Source organism: Arvicanthis niloticus, chromosome 2 (assembly GCF_011762505.2).
Source record: "Arvicanthis niloticus isolate mArvNil1 chromosome 2, mArvNil1.pat.X, whole genome shotgun sequence".
Lineage (NCBI taxonomy): Eukaryota > Metazoa > Chordata > Mammalia > Rodentia > Muridae > Arvicanthis > Arvicanthis niloticus.
In genome coordinates, this window is record NC_047659.1 from 27234153 (window position 1) to 27256517 (window position 22365).

Consider the following 22365-nt stretch of genomic DNA (forward strand, 5'->3'; position numbering starts at 1 on the left):
TTTCACAGTGACATGTGACATGTGTCATGTTTATAGCAACAGCTTGAATTTCAATCTTCCAAGGCCTCAGCTAGCCTAAGTGCATGAAAGCTGGTATCCTCTGCCCCTTTCCTGTACTAAAAGAGGCTCTCTGTGTGCATACACAGACATATGCTGAATCACTGGGTTCCTTTCTTCCTCCTTTTCTAGGGCAATAGAGTTCCAAATGGAGTCACCTTCTTTCCAGAAGTCCCAGTCAGGGTGCTATATCCGATCACACTGCTTCCCACACTTCCTTTTTCCCTGGTCTGATCTTCCTGTTGGTTGGACATGCCCTAGCTAATGCCCCAATGCCCATTTACATTTGTCTTATCTGTCTGGACCATCACAAGAAGCTGGTCAGGTTCTTGCCTGCTGACCATAGTGCTGGCCGTTCCCACTTTGCACCAGAAAACCCTGACATACAACTACTTCCAGACCCCTCTTCAAGTAGCACCAGACTTCCTGGAACCCACCAATACCCATTTTTTCTCTTCCCCATCACTGACCAAAAGGTACTTTTCACTTAGCTGGAAGGGCTGTGGAAGCGTGTCCTATAGCTGAGCTGAGGGGCCCCTCCAGACCTCTGTACCCTTCTCATCTCTCCCTTATGGATTTCCAGGCATGTTGAGGTCCTAACAGTTGTATCTGAAATGAACTTGTGGAGGCCTCAGTTGTCACTTAGATCTCTTCTCCAGTGTGGCTTTGCTTCAGAAGTTTCGTCTCTGCTTTCTGTTGCTTGCTGCTTCTTGATGATACCTTGTTCATCCAAACTTTCTAAAGCTACATTGCATAAAAGTTCAGGTGACTTAACGTGAGTTGCTAAGGTTCCTCAGAAATCAAGGGAAGTTTAATGGCCATATGCTTTGAAGTATATTTGAATACCCTGGGGTTATTAAGGATTTTACAGAGTATCTATAGCACGAGGCTTTCTGCTTCAAAAATTCACCGGAGCAACTGGGGAGATGTCTGAGTTTGTAAAGCACTTGTTTGCAGGCGTTTGAGTTTTATTTTTGAATTTATTTATTTATGTTTGAGTTTTATTTCTAAAACTGTAAAAAAAAATTCTTTTAAAGTCAGGCATAGTGGTAGGTGTTTGTAATCTCAGCACTTGGGAGACAGAAGGATGCTTAGGACTTGCTGGCCAACTCACATAGCCTACTTGGCAAGTTTCAAAAAATAAAAAGGTGGACACACAAACACACAGACATGCGTGCATTCACACACAGAGAGACACACATACATACACACACACACACATATATACACACATACATGCACACACAGAGAAAAAAGTAGGTGGTACTACTGACTTCTCACACTCAGCCTAGACAGTGGCAGTGACATTTGGTAGCATTACAACTTTTTAAGCCCACACATGTAATGGTAAAGATCTTTTCTGTCTGCAGAGTTGGCTACAACCAAACCTGCCACCAATGCGGTGATGCATAAATGACATAACTCAGAAGGGTGTCTGCAAGCTTCCTCATATGATAATGGCATGGCACCTGCACTGGCAATGGTCCTCTCTAGAGCATGCATACGGATGTGGCATCTCCAACATGACAGAGTCTTTGCTCCAGTGGTAACTCATCACTTTGTGTTCCAATCTTGTCTGTGCTGTTTGGTGCCTTGGTAGAAAATGGAAGTGCAAACCATCTTAAATAGAGACAGAGCTGTCACTCTTGCTCAGCTTCCAAGCTAGCTCAAGTGTCCTGATCCAACCACCCCATGTTCCATTAGCGTCTGTCAAGTAATCAAACCCCTGTGCTGCATGTTGATGAAGGAAGGAACTGTAAATATTCAATGTCTGGATATTTGCAAGAACCCAGAATAGAGCTCTGGCTTCATCATGAAGCAGGTGAATAACATAGAACTTAGAGTGGCTGAGTCCCAAAACTTGCCCTGCACTGTTTTCATGACCCATGGACTAGGCAGGGAGGAACGTCACCTTTTTCCTCACTTCAGGACAATAAGGGAAAGGCTATGCTTTGAAAAAATAGGGAGACAGCAGGATTATGTGGTGACACAAATAGAGTGAGAGAAGAAAGTGCAAGAAAGGGACATGTAGTATTAATAATGTTAATTGGAGGCATTACTGGACAAGTTTAGCCACCTCACTATGTTAGCCGGATTGACATTTATTGTGGAATATCAAAAGAATGGCAATGGTATTGACAGCTCTGTGGGTCAGAATTTACGAGGGGAGGCGAATGGCTGGAGAATGGCTTAGTGGTTAAGAACACTGGCTAATCTTCCTGAGGACCTGGGTTTGGTTCCCAGCACCAAAAAGGCAGCTCAGAACTATCTATAATACCAGTTTCAGAGGACTCAGGACTATCTTCTGGTCTGGGTGGATAACAAGTACACATGTATATATAAAGGCAACACACTCATACATATAAACTAATAAAGAATAAAATAACCCATCATAGACATTTACTCATTAAAGTAAATTAATACGCTTCTTAAATTTCCAGCTTTTTCAATGACAAAAAAAGAGTTGACCCTAGAAGACTACTGATGTCATACAATCTTTGACAAAGAGCCAGTAATTGGTGAACAATTTTGGAGGGAAAGGCAGAGGCAGCTGCATTTGTCAAGAGTGCTCTAGCCATAGTCCTTTACAAAGGATATAGAACTTAAAAGGCCTTCAAGCAGACACTTCTCTTTGGCATCATAGAGAGGACACAAGAGTATTGATGGATTCCAAAGAAAATATAGGTAGAGTGGAGATTGGAGAGCTGTGCTGTCCACATCCAAAGCTCAGCTCTGCCGCTTGCTGGGTATAGAACTGTGAGCATCACTTGACTTCCCTGCTCCTGTTTCCTCATCGGCAAATTATGAGTGATGGTCATATCTTTCCTAGAGTGTGATTTACGTGAGTGGATGACAAAATACATGTGTAGTGGTTTGAGCAGCATCTGGTGCTTAGTAAATGGTATGTAATGGTGTGTCTGTGTTCTATTCTTATCTCCACTGCTGTTACTGTTATCATCACACATACATTTAAAATTAAATTTGTCCCTTGACACCTTCTGCCACTGCATGCATGTGCGTGTGTGCATGTGTGCGTTTCAATTCCAGTAGTGCCTTGGATGTAAAAACTGTTTGATATCCCTCTGTTGAGCTATCCTTTGAAGGAAGAAAGATGAAAAGATCTAGATGGTAGGTAGTAAGACTGATGGCATTTATTGTAAATAGTATTATCTGCTCCTCACCCCTCGAGAAACTGCAGTGAGTTGGGAGATGGCATGTCCATACATCGAGTCAGGCTGAGATGTACGCTTGTTCTCTTAACTTAGGTCACAGCCCTTGGGGACCAGAGAAGTGAAACTCTTATGTAACACATGCCAGTTCACTGAAATCCTCCGGAGTGGTGCTGTGCCACCTCCCAGTTGACAGCTACCTGGAGGCCCTGTGGGCTGCTCCTGGGGGAAGAAGAGGCCGTATTGCTGAGGTGCATACCTCATCCAGTGCAGCACCACTTTCAGCTACATTTTGTATAATGTTTATGCTGCTTTGAAAAGGTTTTGCAAAACCACTGTGCTTCACACAACAAAGAGAATAACAACAAGCCTTTTAACAATTTAGTTCAGCTGACCTGGATTCATTTCCTACCATTTGCTAGGAGCACCGGGTACAGTGATGTGTGAAATGCCCTCTGATGTGAAAACCACACAGACAACAGCCTTGTCTGGGAAGCTTTCTTCCATCCCTCTCCCTGCTTTTCATTTCTTACTGTCCTTTTGTGTACCACTGAGGCTATGCATTTTCTTCTTATGCCCTTATGGCTGCCAAAGTTACTTTCTCAGGGATACCAAAAGACAGCAGGGAAATTAATGCACCGAGGGACTTCAAGCAGAAAAATCCATCTAACCTGGTGACAGTTGGTAAGCATTAGAGAAAATCTCATTTACTTGAGAACCATAACTTTGGCAATTTCATTTCAGCTTACTTCACCGCCCTTGCAAAAGCTGCGGTTCAATCAGAGACAGGAAGAAAAAGGAACGTCACTGAATTTGGCCAGAGAGAGAACTTGAAAGTGGCTATAAGGCTGTCCAGAGAAAAGAACCTGTTAAGAAAAATCTCATTGTTGTTGGTTCAAGTCTGACTTTCTGACACTCAGTTCCATTTTATTGAAAAGGAAATGTGGCTGACAAAATCAGGGTATGCCCTGTAAGACCCTCCTCCTCCTCCTCCTCTTCCTCCTCCTCCTCTTCCTCCTCCTCCTCTTCTTCTTCCTCTTCTTCCTCCTTCTTCTCCTTCTTCTCCTTCCTTTTCTTCTCCTTCTCCTCCTCCTCCTCCTCCTCTTCTTCTTCATCTTCTTCCTCCTTCTTCTCCTTCTTCTCCTTCCTTTTCTTCTCCTCCTCCTCCTCCTTCTTCTCCTTCTTCTCCTTCTTCTCCTTCTTCCTTTTCTTCTCCTCCTCCTCCTCCTCCTCCTTCTTCTCCTTCTTCTCCTTCTTCCTTTTCTTCTCCTTCTTCTCCTCCTCCTCCTCCTTTCTTCATGTCTTTAGATGATTTATCTCAACCACTTACTTCTGTTTATCATGAATGCTGTCCCCCAGCTCATCCTGAAGTGGAATGTGCTCATTTTAATGGGCAGGCTGAGAAAGAATGTCTGAAGAGAGAGAGAGAAAAAAAAGTCGTATTGTCAGTGATGCCTACCAGACAGGAAGGGGACAGTCACAAAGAGATAGTCAACTGGTGAAAGGTGAGTCGGACAGCTTCACTCAGCATTTGGGGCCATCAGCCTGCACTTCCATGATCTTGTCTGTAATCTCAGGGCAGAGTGACCCACAGGCTTCTCTGGGCTCCTTGTTGGCCTGTGCTTTGAAGATTGTGATGGACAGATGCTAAAAGTTTTATCAGTAGCCATGAAGCCTCTCCCATGAAGACCTTTGACCTGAGTCTTGTTCTTTATATTTTTTAGTCTTGTTCTTTATATTTTTTAGTCTTCTCCATGCCCCAAATTGAGCTCTTCCAAATAAGCCTGAAAACATGGTTCTGGCCTTTAGAAATTTAGGGTTCAAGTTAAAATGAAATCAACTACGTTCCTGAAAGTCCACTTCTGCTTCAAACTCTTCTGTATCACCAGCTCTATAGGGCATCGCACTTTTCTGGTCAGTCTATATTTGCCTGTTTTATGTTATTATAATTAATTTTTGAAGAGTTACAGTGCATTATGAAGATCGTTTTAAGAAATCACAATTCTGGAAGTCCAAGGGCCCACATCTGGTGATGCTCTTCTGCTAACAGAGCCCCAAGATGTGCTGAGCCTCACATAGTTATCAGTGTGTCAATTAGTTTTGTGTTACCAAATGAAATACTTGAGGCAGCTACCTTTTTAAGAGAAGAGGTTTATATTTATCTCACAGTTCTGTTGGCTGAAAGTCCAAATAGATGCTGATCCTGCTGTCTGGCAAGGGCCGCATGGGAGATGGTAGATGGTGGAACCTGTACTGAAGAAAGACCACAAGATGGAGAGACAGAAGATGGAAAAGAAAAGGACCATCTTGTTCCTTTTATACCAATCTCTATTGTGTGTCCTTCAATAGAACAATAAAACTACCTTCTGATAGTATGGCCCCAGTGAACTCTAGACTTCCCATCAGACCCCACCTCATAGAGTCTTATCACCATGGTGACCAATCCTACTCATCCCAGAGAATTATTAAAGACATGTGGATCACATTCAAACAGCAGCACATGGAAGGGCACAGAGGGTACATGCTTTCTGTTTGCTCTCTCTCTCTCTCTCTCTCTCTCTCTCTCTCTCTCTCTCTCTCTCTCATAAAATCACCATATCCGAACATAAGGGCTCAACTGCAGGGACTTTCCTTAGTCCTAGTGTACCCTCCAAAGCCACACCGCACCTCTACACAACAGTATTGAATCAAGTTTTCATCCTTTTAGAACCTCACAGTGAGGATACAGTTCTAACACCAAAACCACATTAGCTTGAATGCCTTTTAGAAGAAGGAAATAGAATCAAGATTTTATAATAAATAATCTAATATTTTGAAGTACCTCTGCCCAACATCTAATTTGTATGTGTGTGTGGGAGGTGGGTGACCAGACATAATGGAGTTCCACTGTATCTTTGATGTGAGGTTGAAACCTAAGAGTCAATTAACTGTTGGTTACATAGCTTTGTAGTTATTAGGTATTTAGGCTTATTTTAGTTATTATGGTATGCCAAAGAGTTCCAGTACTCTTTGTTCACTAGAAGTATAAAACTGTGTTGGGGAAACAAAATAATCTCAAACAGCAATTAGTGACATGACAATGTGATAATTAAGTATATTTTACAGTGACATAATGTGCTGAAGAGTCAAGTGCAGAGAAGAGAATGGGGTAGGATGAGGTGTTAATTGCACTGGTCAGGACGAAGCAATTCCAGAGCTGCCTCTGATGCATCTGTGTAGGGAAAGTACCTAGGCCTTTAATAGCTTTTTAAAAACCCTGTGTTTGATTGTGTTGCATCTCTCTGGCTGTAGTTGATGATTTTTGATATCATAGTCTATTAGCTTAGTTTCTGAGGAAAAAAAAGAATTATAGCAAGAGTGCTGGATTTAAAAGTTTAATTCAATTTAGTTAACTTAGGACTAATCTTGTGTTCAAAGAGCTAGGTTTCAGAGTAACTAAAGATCTTCTTGACCCTGAAGAAATTACAAGGAGTTAAGGAACCCTGCATCAGGAGTCATTGTCAAAGACTAAATGTTAATACAAAGGATGCTCTTATTAATCTGTGGCGATTTGAATATGCTTGGCTCAGGAGAAGTGGCACTATGAGGAGGTGTGGCCTTGTTGGAGGAAGTGTGTCACTGTGGGGTTGGGCTTTGAGGTCCTCTGCCCAAGCTCCACCCATTGCAGAAAAAGCCCTCTTTTTGGCTGTTTGCAGAAGACAGCTTTCTCCTGGCTGCCTTGGGCTCAAGATGTAGAACTCTTGGCTCCTCCAGCATCAAGTCAGCCTGCAATGATGCTGGGGCCAGCTTCCAGGTTCAAAGGTTTAGTGCATTATCATGTACAGGAAGTATGGTGGTACATAGGCAGTCATGGGCTGGCCAGATAACAATGCTACATCTACATTAGCAGGCTGCAGGATAAAAGAATGAGTCACTAGGCCTGGCTTGAGCTTCTGAAACCCCAGAACCCACCCCCAGTGATACACGTCTTCCCACAAGGTCACTTCTTAGCAATTCTACTCCTGATGAGTCTGTAGGGGCCATTTTTGTTCAAACCACCACAGTGAAAAACATTGCTTTTGATTCATTGAGGGAAAGCACTGCACTGTTTGAATTGGCAAGATTAAACTTAATCCTGTGTAGGCAGAAGAGGTTTGAATAGGGAATAAAGGCTAATTTTTCTTACTCTTATAATACTTTAGCCAGTAAATATATGTGTGTGTGGGGGGATGCCCCACACCAGCCAATTCTCAACTCTTCAATCAAAATTATATCCTGTAAATCAATTATGACATGAGTTAGCTACAGTTATTCCAGACCCTAGAGATTGAAACTTTACAAAACTTCCACCATTGCAGATGTCAATTGCAAGTGAGTTCCCAAAATACCCACATTTCTGCCTAACGTGGTTACAAACCGAAGGCCATGTTCAGATGTGATAATTTGCTCTAATGATTCACGAATTTGGGCAAAGATTTATTTATGTTTTCTGGTTGTTAGAAAAGCTATAAGAGAATCAAATGAACAACTAGATGAAGAGGCATGTGGGGATGAGATCCCAGTGGTAGAGAGTATAAGAATTCTCTCCTTAAGGAATTGTAAGGTGTTACCTTCCCAAACATATGAATATTCATGAACTGCTGAACCTCCGGAAGATCCTTGAGGTCTCTATGTTGAAATTTTCTATCAATGCTTCATCATGTAGGCACGCTAGACATGAATTCAATAGTCAATCTTTCTCTCCTTTTTGGAGGAGTTCGGTAAGCTTCTAATCATGATCTAGTGTTTGTAGTGAATAGCCATGTAGTGGTCTGAAAGAAAATGGTCCCCATAGGCCCAAAGAAAGTGTCACTATTAAGTGGTGTGGTCTTTTTGAAGAAACTGTGATTCTGAGGGCAAACTTTTGAGTCTCGTGCTCAAGCCAGGCTAGTATGACATTCTCTTCCTGCTGCCTGTCAATAAAGATGTAGAACTCTCAGCTTCTTCTCCGGTACCATGTCTGCCTGCACACTGGCATGCTTCCTGTCATGAATATAATGGACTAAACCTCTGAACTGTGAGCCAGCCCCAGTGAAATGTTCTTGTTTATAAGAATTCTTGTGGACATAGTGTCTCTTCACAGCAATAGAAACCCTGAGACAAGCCACCATCCTTAAATTATCTGCTAGCCTATCCAAGGTTGCCACGATGCAAGAAAACATCTTCTTGACTCCTAGAAAATTACAAGAGTTTAAGGAGTCCTGTGCCAGGAATCATTGTAAAAGATTAAACATTAACCCAAAGGATGTTCTAGTATCCTTATCACTTAGAAGACGGAGGTTTTTAGAAGCCCTATGTCAGGAACCAAGAACATATATTTTCCATTACATCACTGGGTCTAACACTGAAGTGCCATCGGTTTACTTGAAACTAGGTAAAAGAGAGAGGTGATAACTATACATGTTTCAAGAGCAGGTAGAATGTCAGATAGGAATAATTTTAATAATAGGAATCAAGTAGTGTAGACTCAAGTGTCCTAGAATTCCCTTAGGTATAGAAGAGAGCTTGAGGGACTGTCAGTTGTAACAGGTGCTTTGTATACATATAAGTGTCCACCAAATAAAGAAAAACACCAACCCAGGGGAGTTATTCTTTATTTTTTCCTTTTATACTGACATTGGGATCTTGTAAGTTCCAAGAGTAATGATGGAGTCTCGGTTACAAAACTTACCATTATTCTGGTGAACATAGGTTGAAAGAAGTTATGTTTTACTTAGAAAGTTTGGGGAACACAATGTTGTAACATTCTAGACAGTGGGCATTTCTGATTTGTTGAAAGTCTTCTATAGAAGATGACAGAGAGACAGACACGCTCCCATCAGAATGAATATCCCTCTGGTTTGATTGCAGAATTTCCTGAACAGGCAATGGCAATTTAGCAAACCAAAGTGCAAAACAGCCCAGAATTGCAACTAATATTAGGAGAAATAAAGAAAAGAAAAATCTTAACCAGCTATCTGTTCATTGGAATTCATCACTGTTCCTAAATAAAAGTCACTAAGAGGACTCAAGATATGTCTCTTGGGTTTCAGTAAAAACATGAGGCATTTAAATGACCACAGTGACCCTGTGCAGGTATGTTTGTGAATACTCCTGTCACATCATGTCAACTATATGAAAATGAACTGACAACCCACACTTAAGTAATCAAATAAATATAAACATGTGAGAGCTAAGTTGCAGTTACAGGTTCCCACATTGTACTTTCAGAAATAAAACCTTTAGAACTGAGAACAGCAACATGTGACAGGGATCCCAGCACTCAGAAAAATGAGGAAGGAGAATCATGGATTCAAGGTCAGCCTGAGCTACACATGGAATTGCAGGTTGGTCTGTGCTATATAGCAAGATGGTACCTCAAAACATTTTACTTTTATTTTTTAATGTCTGGATGAAATTAGCTTTTATTTTTGTTCTTTCACATCTCAAAACCTTTCCACAGGTCTTTGGAAATCTTCGTGCATAAATCAAGGCCTCAGCCAGTTGTATTCAATGGATTAAGGAACATGTCCAGTGGCCACATTCTATGGCAGTTGACTTATCCTCCTGCTTCTCATAAATACAGCAGAGTTTATAGAAGGATATAACCTCGGGTCAGTGTCCAATTCTATCACTGACATGAGACAAACCTTTTCCTTTCCAGATGAACTGCAAATCAGTTTAATTTTAGTGAAAAAAAAGTGAGTAATTTTCTCCCTAAAATATCCATAAAGAGGTTGAGTATTCTTATCATGTCACAACCAAATTGAACCAGAGTCTGTTTTTATGCATTCAGTGCAAAGACATTATCATTTGATTGAGTGTATCTTAGTCCACATTCTTAATCTTATTAAGAGTGTGGAATCTGTCCTTTTAAACTTGCAGATCTAAAGTAGTTTAAAAGAGTGAAATATTTGCAAGGACACTGGTCACAGAGAGAGAAAAGATGACTTTGTTTTACTCATTTCACTAAGGAATTATGCAGGTGTCGTTTCATCTCTTTTCCTGGTTGAGACTTGGTTTCCTCCCTTGAATAATGAATGACTTTGAATAGATGGTAGGTTTCAGTTAATGGCCTGTGATATTTAAGAAGAGGCAAGTCTATTTTCAGAAAGAGTTTCTAAATGTAACATAAGAAGTAGTAATTCCAAAGAGCCTAGGAAATCCTCAAAGTCAAGAAGATGGAATTGGTGGTCAGGATGCCAAAATGTTGGGTACAAAATAGCTGTTCAATGAAAAAACTCAAGATCTAAATAAAGGATTATTCTCAATTATTTAGCTGAGTATCAGTCGATGTACAGAAGTGTGTGAAGAGACTGCTTACCACTGGAGTGTATCCTCTAAGAGGTCGTGATTTACCAACTGTATCCCCAAATCTGTGTACTGATGGTACATGAGTGTCAGAGGTATTTTGAGTTAGATGAAATCATATCCCTATGTTGACATTCATATCTTCATAGAAAATGAAAGTGAGGTCTAACCTCACACATGTGCCTTGTCTCGTTATGGGATGCCTCCTACCATGTTGTAATGTAGCAAGAAGACCCTCGTTAGACACCAGGAAAATGTCATTGTCATGTTCCTGAACTTTCCAGTCTTCAGAACTGTAAAACTAATAAACTAGCTAATAAACTATTTGGGTTTGGGTATTTTGTTACAACCACAGAACATGGCCTAAAACACAACCAAAAGGTTGAGGGGGAAAAAAATCACCTAAAAGTATTGAAAGTCTGGGAAAAATGTCTATTGCCACCAACCCAGCTTCATCACCAGTGATATTCATGATGAGATTATCTCAATAGTAGGGGAAAATTAGCTCCAGACTAAATTCTGCTTTAGTCTTAATTTACAAAAGATCTACTCAAAAGTAAGACCTAGCAGGTCTTAATTATTTCCAAGAAATCTCAGTATATCTCAGATCAATTGTCTAGAATATTGATTTAAAAGTTCATAATATCCAATGCCCCGACATCCACCTCCATTTCCCTGGAACCACATCTACAATACTGTAGCGTGTCAAGGCCTTCTACTTCCTCCTCTCCAGGCTGCTCAACCCAGCAGCTTCATCCCATATTGATTTCACTGCAGGGTAGGGTATTCTTTGTCCTCCCTAGTTTGTCCCATACACTGACAAGGACCCCTAGGTAGGCTTTCCAGGGTATACCAGCCTAGAAAACTGTATCAGCAATCCCCCAAAAGCAACTGGACTTGGCTTTATTCTTGCCTCTACCTCCCCTGTCATGGGACCTGCTCAGTCACCCAGCCACTGAAGAATACCCTTGAAAAAGAATTGACCTTGGCTCACATGATTAGGACCCTGCACAACCCCTACTCCCCCAAGACCTCTTGGCTGAAGACCCATATAACTGTTTAAAAGAATACGATCCCTCAGCTCCATCTATTTAAGCACCGCCCCCACCCTGCTCAAATGTCTCAGCCCAATGCTCTGCCTTAAAATGCTGGCCTGATAGCTAAAAACCCACATGAAGAAAACTAGCAACATAAGTCCAGATGTGCAGTTCCTGTCTTAAGAATGTCCCTGAACATTCTTAAGCAATAGAAGAAATATAAGCAATAGAAGAAACCAAGACAGTGTGTCACCTTCAGATATCACCAAACTTCATAATAATTGTTCCTAATAAGAATGGCTTGGGTGACATTCAAGACACAGAATCCAAATAGAACAATTATAAACATGCACACTAGTTCAGGATATTCAAAGATGACATGAATCAATACTTGAATGAGTTTAAAGAGGACAAAAATAAACTGAAATCCAAGAGGACAATCCAGGATATTAAAACTGAGTATAATAAGAGATAGAAATAACAAAGAAAAACCTAAATAGAAGTGAAGCTGGAAATGAAAATTTCAGTAAGTCTAATAAAATGCTCGTTGGAGAGCCTCATTGATGAAAGAGGCCATGTAGAGAACAGAACATCAGGACTTGAAGACAAGGTAGAGCAATCGGCTCATTCAATCAAAGAAAGTGATGTATCTCAAGCAGCTCATTATGGGATATATAGAAACTCTGGAATACCATAAAAATCATTCTAAAATTATGGGTACAGAAGAAAGAGAATTCCAGGTCAAAGGCATAGGATATACCTTCAATAAAATCATGGAAGAAATGTCCCCAGTTCTAGGGAAAAAGCTGCTTTTCTAGGTACAAGAGGCACACAGAACACTTAATAGATAGGACCATAAAACAAACTACCCAGGCCAGACTGCAGTTAAAAGACCAAATATACAACAAAGAAAGGGGTTTGAAAGCTGCAAGAGAGAAAAAAGTATAAACGGCAGTTCCATCAGAATAGTAACTATTTCTCAATGGAAGCTGTAATGCCAGAAGAGCCTGGAGCAATGTGACTCAAGTCCTGAAAGAGCAGAGATGCCCCAGCTTCATTTCAGACAAAACAATCCATCATAATTAAAGGAGAAAGAAAACTTTCCATGTTAGAAAAAGAAAGTTAGGAGAATTTATGACTACCTGGCCAGCCCTTCATGAAAGATGGAAAGGAATCCTTTAGTCTGAAGAGGAGGATGAGCACAACCAGGAGGTGGTGAGGAAAAATAAGTGACGTCTGGGCACGAGGTAGGACTGAGACCACAAAATCCTCAAGATGGCAGTGGTTAGGACACACCTGTCAATCATAACTCTGGGTCATAAAGGCTTTGGTTTGTTAGTCAACACACGAAGAGTGGCTGCTACCATTGAAAAAAATAGGATCCATTGTTTTATTGTCTAAAAGTAAGACACCTCACCTTCAACAATAAACATGATTTTAGAAGGAAAGAATGGAAAAATGTTTTCAAGGAAAATGAGGCCAGAAAAAAATAAGCATCACTATTCTACTGTCTACACAATAGATTATAAGCCAAAACAAATCAGAAGACTAGAGAATGGCACATTATTCTGATTAAGGGAGCAACCCATCAGGTAGACATGAAATTCTTTTTAATTTAATTTAATTTAATTTTTTATTTTATATTTTATTTACATTTCAGATGCCACCCCCTTTCCCCATTTCCCCTCCCTAGAAAAACCCTTTTCCTTTTTGCTTTTATACAATTTTTTAAAATGTTAATCAAAGGCTTTATAAGTTTGGTAATGCTCAATCAGAAGTGCAACCCAATACCCAACCTAGATATATAAACTATCTTTGACTGGTGGAGACACGTGAACATCTGCCTCCATGCCCCCCCCTCTCTTTCTCTCTCTTTCTCTCTCTCATCACCTAGCTTCTCTTCTCTTTCATCTTCTCCTCTCCTTACCCCATCTCTTCCTCTCAGTACTCCTTCCCACTTAGCTCCTCCTACATACCACCCTTCCTGTTAAAATAAAACTTTTCTCTCAAAATACAATTAGAGCATAATTATTCCTAATTGTACCAGTGAGGTACAAGATAGTCCTAATACCCAGTCCATCATTTTGTTGACTAACCAGAACCTCTGTCATCTCTCCCAACTAAAACACTTAGTTTTGAACCTGACTTTTTTCTTGGCTTTAGAATGAATGTCAGCTGAAAACCATCCACTCAGATCTTTTCTCTCAAAGTAAATAACCAGGATTGGTTATGAGACTATAGGTCTTCAACCCAGTCAGAAATCCAGAATGAGTGAGTTAACTGAAATTATGGGAAGCACTGAGCATAGCTTCTAAAACTTAGCCAATTTATAGAGACCGTTGAACACCTGGAAAGCCCCTATACTACCGAACGTTGGAGCATCCGATCTTCAGCCTTCTGGCCCAGAGTCATCTGACAGACCTTAGTGATGCACAATTATTAAGGGCTGATTACTCTTAGACATGAAATTCTAAACACAATACCCAGCACCCGAGAAAGTGAAATTCGAATTTCTGATAATGGATAAGAAATGATCAGCCATACAAGGAAGTATGGAGAGAAAAATTAATTAAGCAAAGCTGACCCCAAACTGAAAAAGCTATGGAATTTGTTTGCCAAAAAAAAAAAAAAAAAGGCATTAATCCAGTTGTAATTCTATTTTACATCATAAAATGGCAGGGAAAGAATAAAGAGTGTTAGAAAGATGAAAGGTGAAGAGGGTGGAAACCAAACCTCGAGACACAAAGACACAAACTTGTGGTATAAATACCTCGAGTTCCATCAATGCCATTTCGGACATTAAGAGGCAAAGGACCGATGAGCTGAAGACATGAAATAGACGTTATCTGAAGCGAAACCTAGATGCAAATGCAAGTAAAACAGTGAACAGATTCTGAGAATTGTGGGAATGTTTCATGTTGCCAAAGGGTCAGGACAGGACACACACACACAAAAAAAAATGGATTTGAAAGGGCAATGACTAAAATATGTTTAAATTACCTGAAAACTGTGAGGTTGCAGGTATCAGAAGTGGAAAGACTTCAAAGCACAAGACTCAGAAATGTCACTGGGCCAAGGTACATAATCATCAAAGTGTTTCAAGCTAGTGAGGAAAGTAAACTTTGCTTTGGACTGGCTAGGGAAGAACCAGGGAGCCGGCATAGACAGTAAAGTGCTTGCTTCATAAGTATGATGGTCTGAGCTTGATCCCAGGAAGCCGAATGAAGAAACAGGCACAGTGGCTTGCATTTGTAATCTCAGCATTTAGGAGTAGAGACAAATAAGCTCAGGGGCTCACTGGCCAAACAGCCTGAAAATGGCAAGTTCTGGGTTCATTGAGAGACTCTGTGCCACCCCCCCCCCAAAAAAAAACCCAAAATCCAACAAAACAAAAACAAAAACAAACACAAACAAACAAACAAACCAAAAACCCCACTAAGGTAGAGAATGGTAACGTTAGACCTGCAGTGTCAATCTCTGGCCGTGTGTGCACATATACACATACAAATAGATAAATATAAAACACTGGGGTGACGACTGAGAAATATCACTTGAAGGTGACTGTCTCTACATGCATGTACACAGGTAAGTGGCGAAATCACTAACCCTCTGTAACTCGTGTAGTTCAGTCATCATAGGAACCAGAGGGAGATTGGATTCATCCTACAGTGTCAAACGAGCCTCCTAGGTTGAGTGTCCCTCATAGGTATGGGATAGAGTTTGACTGTGACCTTAGATTGGCTTTCAGAGACTCTAGCAATGTGGCAATGGAGGTTGTGGTTTAATTTGCTCATTTGCATTTCATTCTGACTTTTTCTGTCCAATAATTTATTTCTCTAATGCACAAATGGCTTTATCTGTGCCTTTAAACCACCATAACAAATTTATGTTGGTGTCTTTTCATACTGTTCTCTGAAATAAATTTCATTTGAAGTGAATTACTGTAGTAAGTCTCTTGTTTCTTGCTGTCCTTTGAGAGCTTAAAATTTGTTTGTTTTGGAATTTTCGTTTGCAGGCTCATTTTGAGTACCAGAGCCCAACTTTCTCCCCACCACCCACAGACATGAAAGGTTTTCTTTATCACGACAGCCCTCCTACTCCTAAGCCAGGAAGAGACTCATAATTGACCTGGGGATATGTGGTTCCTGGAAGACACTGGAAGCCATGACAGACCCATCATAGACTCCATAGGCTATCTCGGTTCCTGAAAATCTCATTTTCTTTTAATTCTTCTTCTCTCCACTCTCATACCTTCCTTTAAAGCCATAACTGCAGTACAGTGGAGGCCCTGGCCACCATCGAAAACCTACAGGAGCCTATTCATTGGGCTTTATTGCAGGTCTCACCTCATTCAGAATTCCTGGTCACACAGAGCCCAAGTTCCTGGTCACCACTACCTACTTTCAGAGTTCAAACAACACACAATTTATGTTTTTCTTTTGTTTCTTGTCAACAGAAATGTTTCTCTTATCCAGAGGCTAGCTTGATCTTTCTACTTTTTATCTATCTATCTATCTATCTATCTATCTATCTATCTATCTATCTATCTCTATCATCTATCTATCCTTCTCTCATATATTACATCTCCTCGAAGTCTCTACCTCCTCATCTCTCTTCTCCCAGAGATCAAATCCTCTGCCTTTTTCCTTCCTAAAAGAACAGGCCTGGCAGGGATATCAACTGAACACAACCTAACAAGCTACAATAAAACTAGCACATACCCTTATATCAAGGCTGGATGAGGCAATCCTGTACAAGGGAACAGGTCCTAAAGGCAGGCAAAAGAGTCAGAGACAGCCTCATTCCCACTATTACTAGTCCCATGAGAATACCAAGCTTCACAAATGTATCATATGTATACACACACACACACAGAGAGAGAGAGAGAGAGAGAGAGAGAGAGAGAGAGAGAGAGAGAGAGAGAACCTAGCTCAGATCAACACAGACTCCTTGATTGTTACTTCGGTCTCTGTGAGTCTCTGTGAGCCCCAGTTAGTTGATTCTGTGGGTCGTGTTCTTGTGGTGTCTTTGACCCCCTGGCTTTACAATCATTTCTCCCCCATTTCCTGGGATTCCCCAAATTTTCCCTAAAGTTTGGCTGTGGGTCCCTTCATCTGCTCCTATTGGTTGCTAGACAAAGTTTCTTTGATAACTAGGCTAGGCACTGGTCTGTGAGTACAGCAGAGTATCATTAGGAATCATTTCATTAATGTTTGTTCATTTATTGATGCCAGTCATCTTTGGTTCTACCCTAGGTCTCTGGGCTATCCAGTTTTGGTTCCTGGCCATCCAGGCAATTTCTGGTGTGGGCTCTCTCTTGTGGTGTGGGCCTCAAGTTGGACCAATCTTTGGTTGACCACTCCCACCAGTTCTGTGCCACCTTTACCATAGCACATCTTGTAGGCAGGACAAATTGTGGGTCAAACGTTTTGTGGCTGGGTTGAGGCCCCAGTCCTGCCACCAGAAGCCTTGCCTGTTTACAGAGAATGGCCAGTTCAGGCTCTGTATCCCAATTACATTTTCTGTGGCCACCGTCATAGATTCCAAGGAGTTTCCATTGCGCTAGGTTTTCATTATCACCCCAGAAACGGTCTCCAGTTTCAGGCATCTCTCACCGTACTCTTTCCCTCTATGCCTGAAACTTGCTGCTCCCATTTCCATTTGTCTCAGTCCACCAAGAAATGTATTCTGTTTCCCTTTCCCAGTGAGATCCATGGGTCTCCCTTTGAGCCCGGCTTGTTACTAAGCCTCTCTAGGTCTGTGTTTTATAGGACGGTTATTCTTTACTTTATACCTAATACCACGTATGAATACATACCATATTTGTCTTTCTGGGTCTGGTTTACCTCACTCAGGATGATTCTTTCTAGTTTCCTCCATTTGCCTGCAAATTTCATGATGTCTTTTTTTTTTTTTTAACAGCTGAGTAATATTCCGTTGTGTAAATGTACCACATTTTAAAAATGCATTCTTCGACTGAATGACATCTAGGTTGTTTCCAGTTTCTAGCTATTATGAATAAGCTGTTACGAACCTCGTTGCGCAACTGACCCTGTGCTAGGATGAAGTGTCCTTTGGTTATATGCCTAGGAGTGATATAGCTGGGTCTTAGGGTAGATTGATTTCCAATTTTCTGAGAAGCCACTATCTTAATTTCCATAGTGGCTGTACAAGTTTGCATTCCCACCAGCAATGGAGGAGCATTCTTCTTCGCTCCATGTCCTCACCAGCATGAGCTATCACTTGTGCTTTTTATCTTAGTCATAATGGCAGGTGTAAGATGAAATTTCAAAGTTGTTTTGATTTGCATTTCCCTAATAGCTAAGGATGTTGAATATTTCTTTAAGTCTTTCTTAGCCACTTGAAATTCCTCTATTGAGAATTCTCTGCTTAGAATGGTACCCCATTTTTAATTGGGTTATTTGGTTATGTCTAGTTCCTTGAGTTCTTTATATATTTGGATATTGGTCCTCTGTTGGATGTGAGGTTGGTGAAATCTTTTCCCATTCTGTAGACTGCTGTTTTGTCCTATTGACAGTATCCTTTGCCTTACAGAAACTTTTCAGTTTCACGAGGTCCCATTGACTAATTGTTGATCTTAGTGCTTGTACTATTGTTGTTCTGTACAGGAAGTTGTCCCCTGTGCCAATGACTCAAGGCTATTCCATACTTTCTCTTCTGTCGGTTTTAGTGTGTCTGCTTTAATGTTGATGTCTTTGATCCATTAGACTTTAGTTTGTGCAAGGTGATATAGATCTATTTGCATTCTTCTACATGCAGGCATCTAGTTAGACCACCACCATTTGTTGAAGTTGCTTCTTTTTTCCATTGTATATCTCAAGCTTCTTTATAAAAACAAAACAAACAAACAAACAAAACCAGGTGCCTGTAGGTATGTGGATTTACATCTGGTTCTTTGGATTTTATTGATCAACCTGTCTGTTTTTATGGTAATACTATGTTTTTTTTTTGTTTTTTTTTTTTTTTAATACTATAGCTCTGTATTATGGCTTGAAATTAGAAATGGTGATATCTAAAGAAATTATTTTATTGTTCAGGATTATTTTGATTATTCTGTTTTGTTTGTGTGTTTGTTTTCATTTCCATATGGAGTTGAGTGTTGTTCTTCAAAGGTCTGTAACGAATTCTTATTTAGGAAAGTTTTCTTCTATGATTTTGTTGGTATCTTCTGGGTCTTTGAGCTGGGAATCTTCTCCTTTGATTCACATTATTATTAGCTTTTGTCTTTTCATAGTGTCCCATAGTTTCTCAATGCATTGTGTCAGGGATTTCTTTTTTAGACTTAACATTTTCTTTGACTAATGTATTTGATTCTTCTGTTGTATTTTCAACACCTGAGATTCTCTCTTCCATCTCTTCTATTCTATTGGCCATGTTTGCATCTGTAGTTTTTTTTTTTTTTTTTTTTTTTTGCTTACCTAGATTTTCTATTTCCAGAATTCCTTCAATTTGTGTTTTCTTTATTGCTTCCCCCCCCCCCCCCCATTTTTCAGGTCTTGAACAGTTTTATTTGTTTCCTTCAACTTTTATTTTATTTTATTATTATTTTTTTTTTTTTGCTTTCTTGACATTCTTTAAGGGATTTATTAAATTTCCTTCAATTTTTTGATTGTTTTTTTTTTCTCAGTTTCTTTGAGGAATTTATTCATTTCCTCTTTGTGGACCTCTATCATCTTTATAAAATTGACTTTAAGGTTGTTTTCTTGTGCATCAGCTGTGTTGGAAGTTTCAGGGCTTTCTGGGTTCCAGTGACAACATATTATCCTGGTTGTTATTGATTGTGTTCTTATGCTGGCATCTAGGCACTTGGGTTTGGAGTGATTATAGGTCTAGGTGTGGATTTGTGAGTTTGTTTTTGTTGATGGATGTTTTGTTCCTTGGTTTCTGTCTCCTTTCTGGTCTTCTGGTCATTGTGGCCTAGAGTTCTGGCAAGCAGTAGTGAGGCTCTTTCTGAGTCGGGGCTTGATTTCTGGTTGGTAGTGTAACCATTCAGCAAGGGGTTCAGAGTTAGGGAGTGAGACATTGTGATGAGGAGGGGAGGGAGAATTGGGGATAGTGTATGAGGGCACTAAGAAAGTGGAGGACATCCCTGGGTAGGTTGCCTATCTCTAGTTCTGGTGCCTACACCTGTTCTTCTGACAAGCATATCCTTCTCTGAGAGAGTGGAAACATTCTGTAAGCAGATAGGCAGCCGATCTGTTCTGGCTTGTGTATCCTGCACCTGAGCAGTAGATATCTGCCCAAGGTGGATACTTTTTCTAAAAAAAAAAAAAAAGTCTGTGTGTCAATTCAAAAAACATGGCTCTCATCATAAAGAAAATAAAAGGTAGTTTATTCTGGAGCCATTCTGTGTGACCATGGCTTGGGCACACAGATTTGGGTCACCCCAAATTTTATGTTCCAATGTGGAAGCAACTTCATGAAGTTTTTATAAGTCTATAGCACAAAGAAAATAATAAAACAAGAAGAGTTTAAAATGCATTGGTGGCTATGCCAGAGAGAGCCTGGGAAGGGAGCTATTTTATAGGCCCCAAATGCTATCTGATGACAGTCTTAGCTTTTGGATTGGTGGAAGCTAGTGGTCTTATAAGTTAATAGATTCTAAAAGGTGTTTTATCTATTGGTCACGGGATGCTAGTTCTGACGCTTAAGGTCAAGGGCTTGAACTCACCAAAAATAAGGTAACTAGTCTTTTAGACCAGCAACATTTCAATTTCTCCAAAGTCCAGAAATTCTAATCAACCACTTGGTCTCTGTAGAAAAAGGCTTTCTGAAGGAGGTTTCGTTAGAACACCACTTCTACATGTGTAGATCAGTAAGGTAAACTCATTGCCACGTTGTTTTTCTGCAAGTTTTGAAAAGGTAAATGAATACTACTGCCCCAGCCCAAGAGTAAGATCGATGCTCCCTACAAGAGCATGCAGACTTTTTGTAAAATCCCTGCAGTGACTCGTATTTATTCCTCTTCTCATTGATGCCTGAGTATGAAAGTCTCCCATTAATACTCGTGGTGTTTTTCACAGTTTGGTGCATGCCGGTTCATTTGACTATGTGTGCACGTGCCATTGTCTAAATAGTCTGTTGACTGCTCAAACACAGGGACCCGAGCTTGTCGTTAAAGTGTGACTCAAATGATATATTCTTTAGTAACAGTAAGGCTCAATCAAAATATCAATTATCAGACCAATTTATCCTCTATTTCCTTAATTTCTTTAATACTATATTCGTAACACCCTGCATTTCCTTAATCATTCAGATACTCTGTGCTGATTAATAAAAATATTTGAGTGTTTAAAGGTGACAAAATATGAGTGAGCAGCTATATACAACATACAAATGTGTTCACTTTTAGGGATTATTTTTCATTTCTTTGTGCTCTGGGAACAAGTACCGAATGGCCTTAAGACATTGTATGGCTTTCTACAGTTCATTTTTCTGTCGGTACACTGAGACAAAAAATTCCCCCCTGAAAGGGGCCTCCAGCCCTGCCCATCAGGAAGTCAGCTACCTGTGACCAGAAGGCCTGAGTAAATTCTTGCTAGAAGCAGGTGTTAACTCACCCTAGCTTGTTAAGAGCCTGTAGGGCCTCAACCTTTGGGAAATAAAGAGGCAGCCTGTGTGGGGTCTTGTCTCCCTGTGTCCTCCCCCACAAAGCCATTTGTCACTGGAGAAACACCCCCTCCAGGAATCTTTCAACACTTTTCAAATTGTGGGCATACACAATGCACCTGACCTTGTTCAAAGACTGGGGCTGCACTGCCCCAGGCAAAGAGTAAAGAAATACAAGAAAAAAAAAAAAGAAAGAAAGAAAGAAAAAAAAAAAAAGACATCTCTTTCCAGGCCCTTTCACCATGTTGTATGGAAAGGCTCCACATCTGTCAACCAAAACACTTATTAGTTCTCCTTATTTTCTTTTTGCTCCAGTAAATAACTATGATGCACACCATCAGTTGTTCCAGACACAGCAATAGGAACCCCTCCTTTGATAAGATGCAGACTGTGGGAAAAATGCAAAACCTTGCAACCCCTACATTTTAAGTCATTTATTTACCTTTGAGGAGAAAGTTCTTTGTGCCCTTCATTGAATAAGGCGTGGAGTTAGCGCAAAGCGTGCATTATTCAGTAGTAAGGCTGAAACCCATTGCAGGGTGACATTTGCTCAAAAGGAACAGATGTCTGTAGGGTGTTCTCATCATGGAGGGGGTTGCTGGTGACAAGGTGTGACATCTGCAGGAGAAATACAAGCAAGCATTTAGCCAGGTCAGTGCTTACTAAAAAAAAAAAAAATAGAGGAAATCTTGCTGGAAGACACAGGACCCCCCCATCCTGACAGCACCTACAGTTTAATTATAGCAGGAGAAAAGGGAAGCAAGCTCATGTGAGGTTACCACATATTTACAGACACGTGTAATTCCTGGCTAAGAGTGGCCAAGACTACTATCAAAGGAACATATGGCATCCCTGTGTTTATGTGAGAAATCAAGAGTAGGGAACTAAAATGAACCTTTGGGGAGTGACTGAAAATTATTCCTGTGCTCTGGTTTTCCTTTCAAGTCTCAGGTTAGGCACACAAAAGACAAACTAGGGAGTTCATTCCACAACCCTCTGAAATGGACTTAAGGAGACAGGTTTTAAGAACATTAACATCAGGGGGAGAACATGAGGAAAGGCTTTAATGCCCCCCACCAACCCCAAGTGAGCCCTCGAAAGCAAAGTGCTTTAATGAATGAGCATGAGAGCACTCAGTTTGGTTGAATGTCCTTGCTGAAACA

General features: G+C 40.5%; 1 long non-coding RNA gene across 1 annotated transcript; it reads right to left on the bottom strand.

Annotated features, from left to right (window-relative positions):
* Nucleotides 1–1017: 1017 nt before the first annotated feature.
* Nucleotides 1018–14458, bottom strand: LOC143441305 (uncharacterized). The gene is made up of 3 exons (XR_013108589.1): nt 14343–14458; nt 5362–5480; nt 1018–4639 (listed from the first exon to the last, which is right to left on the bottom strand). It is a non-coding gene; the product is annotated as an uncharacterized LOC143441305 (long non-coding RNA).
* Nucleotides 14459–22365: the final 7907 nt, after the last annotated feature.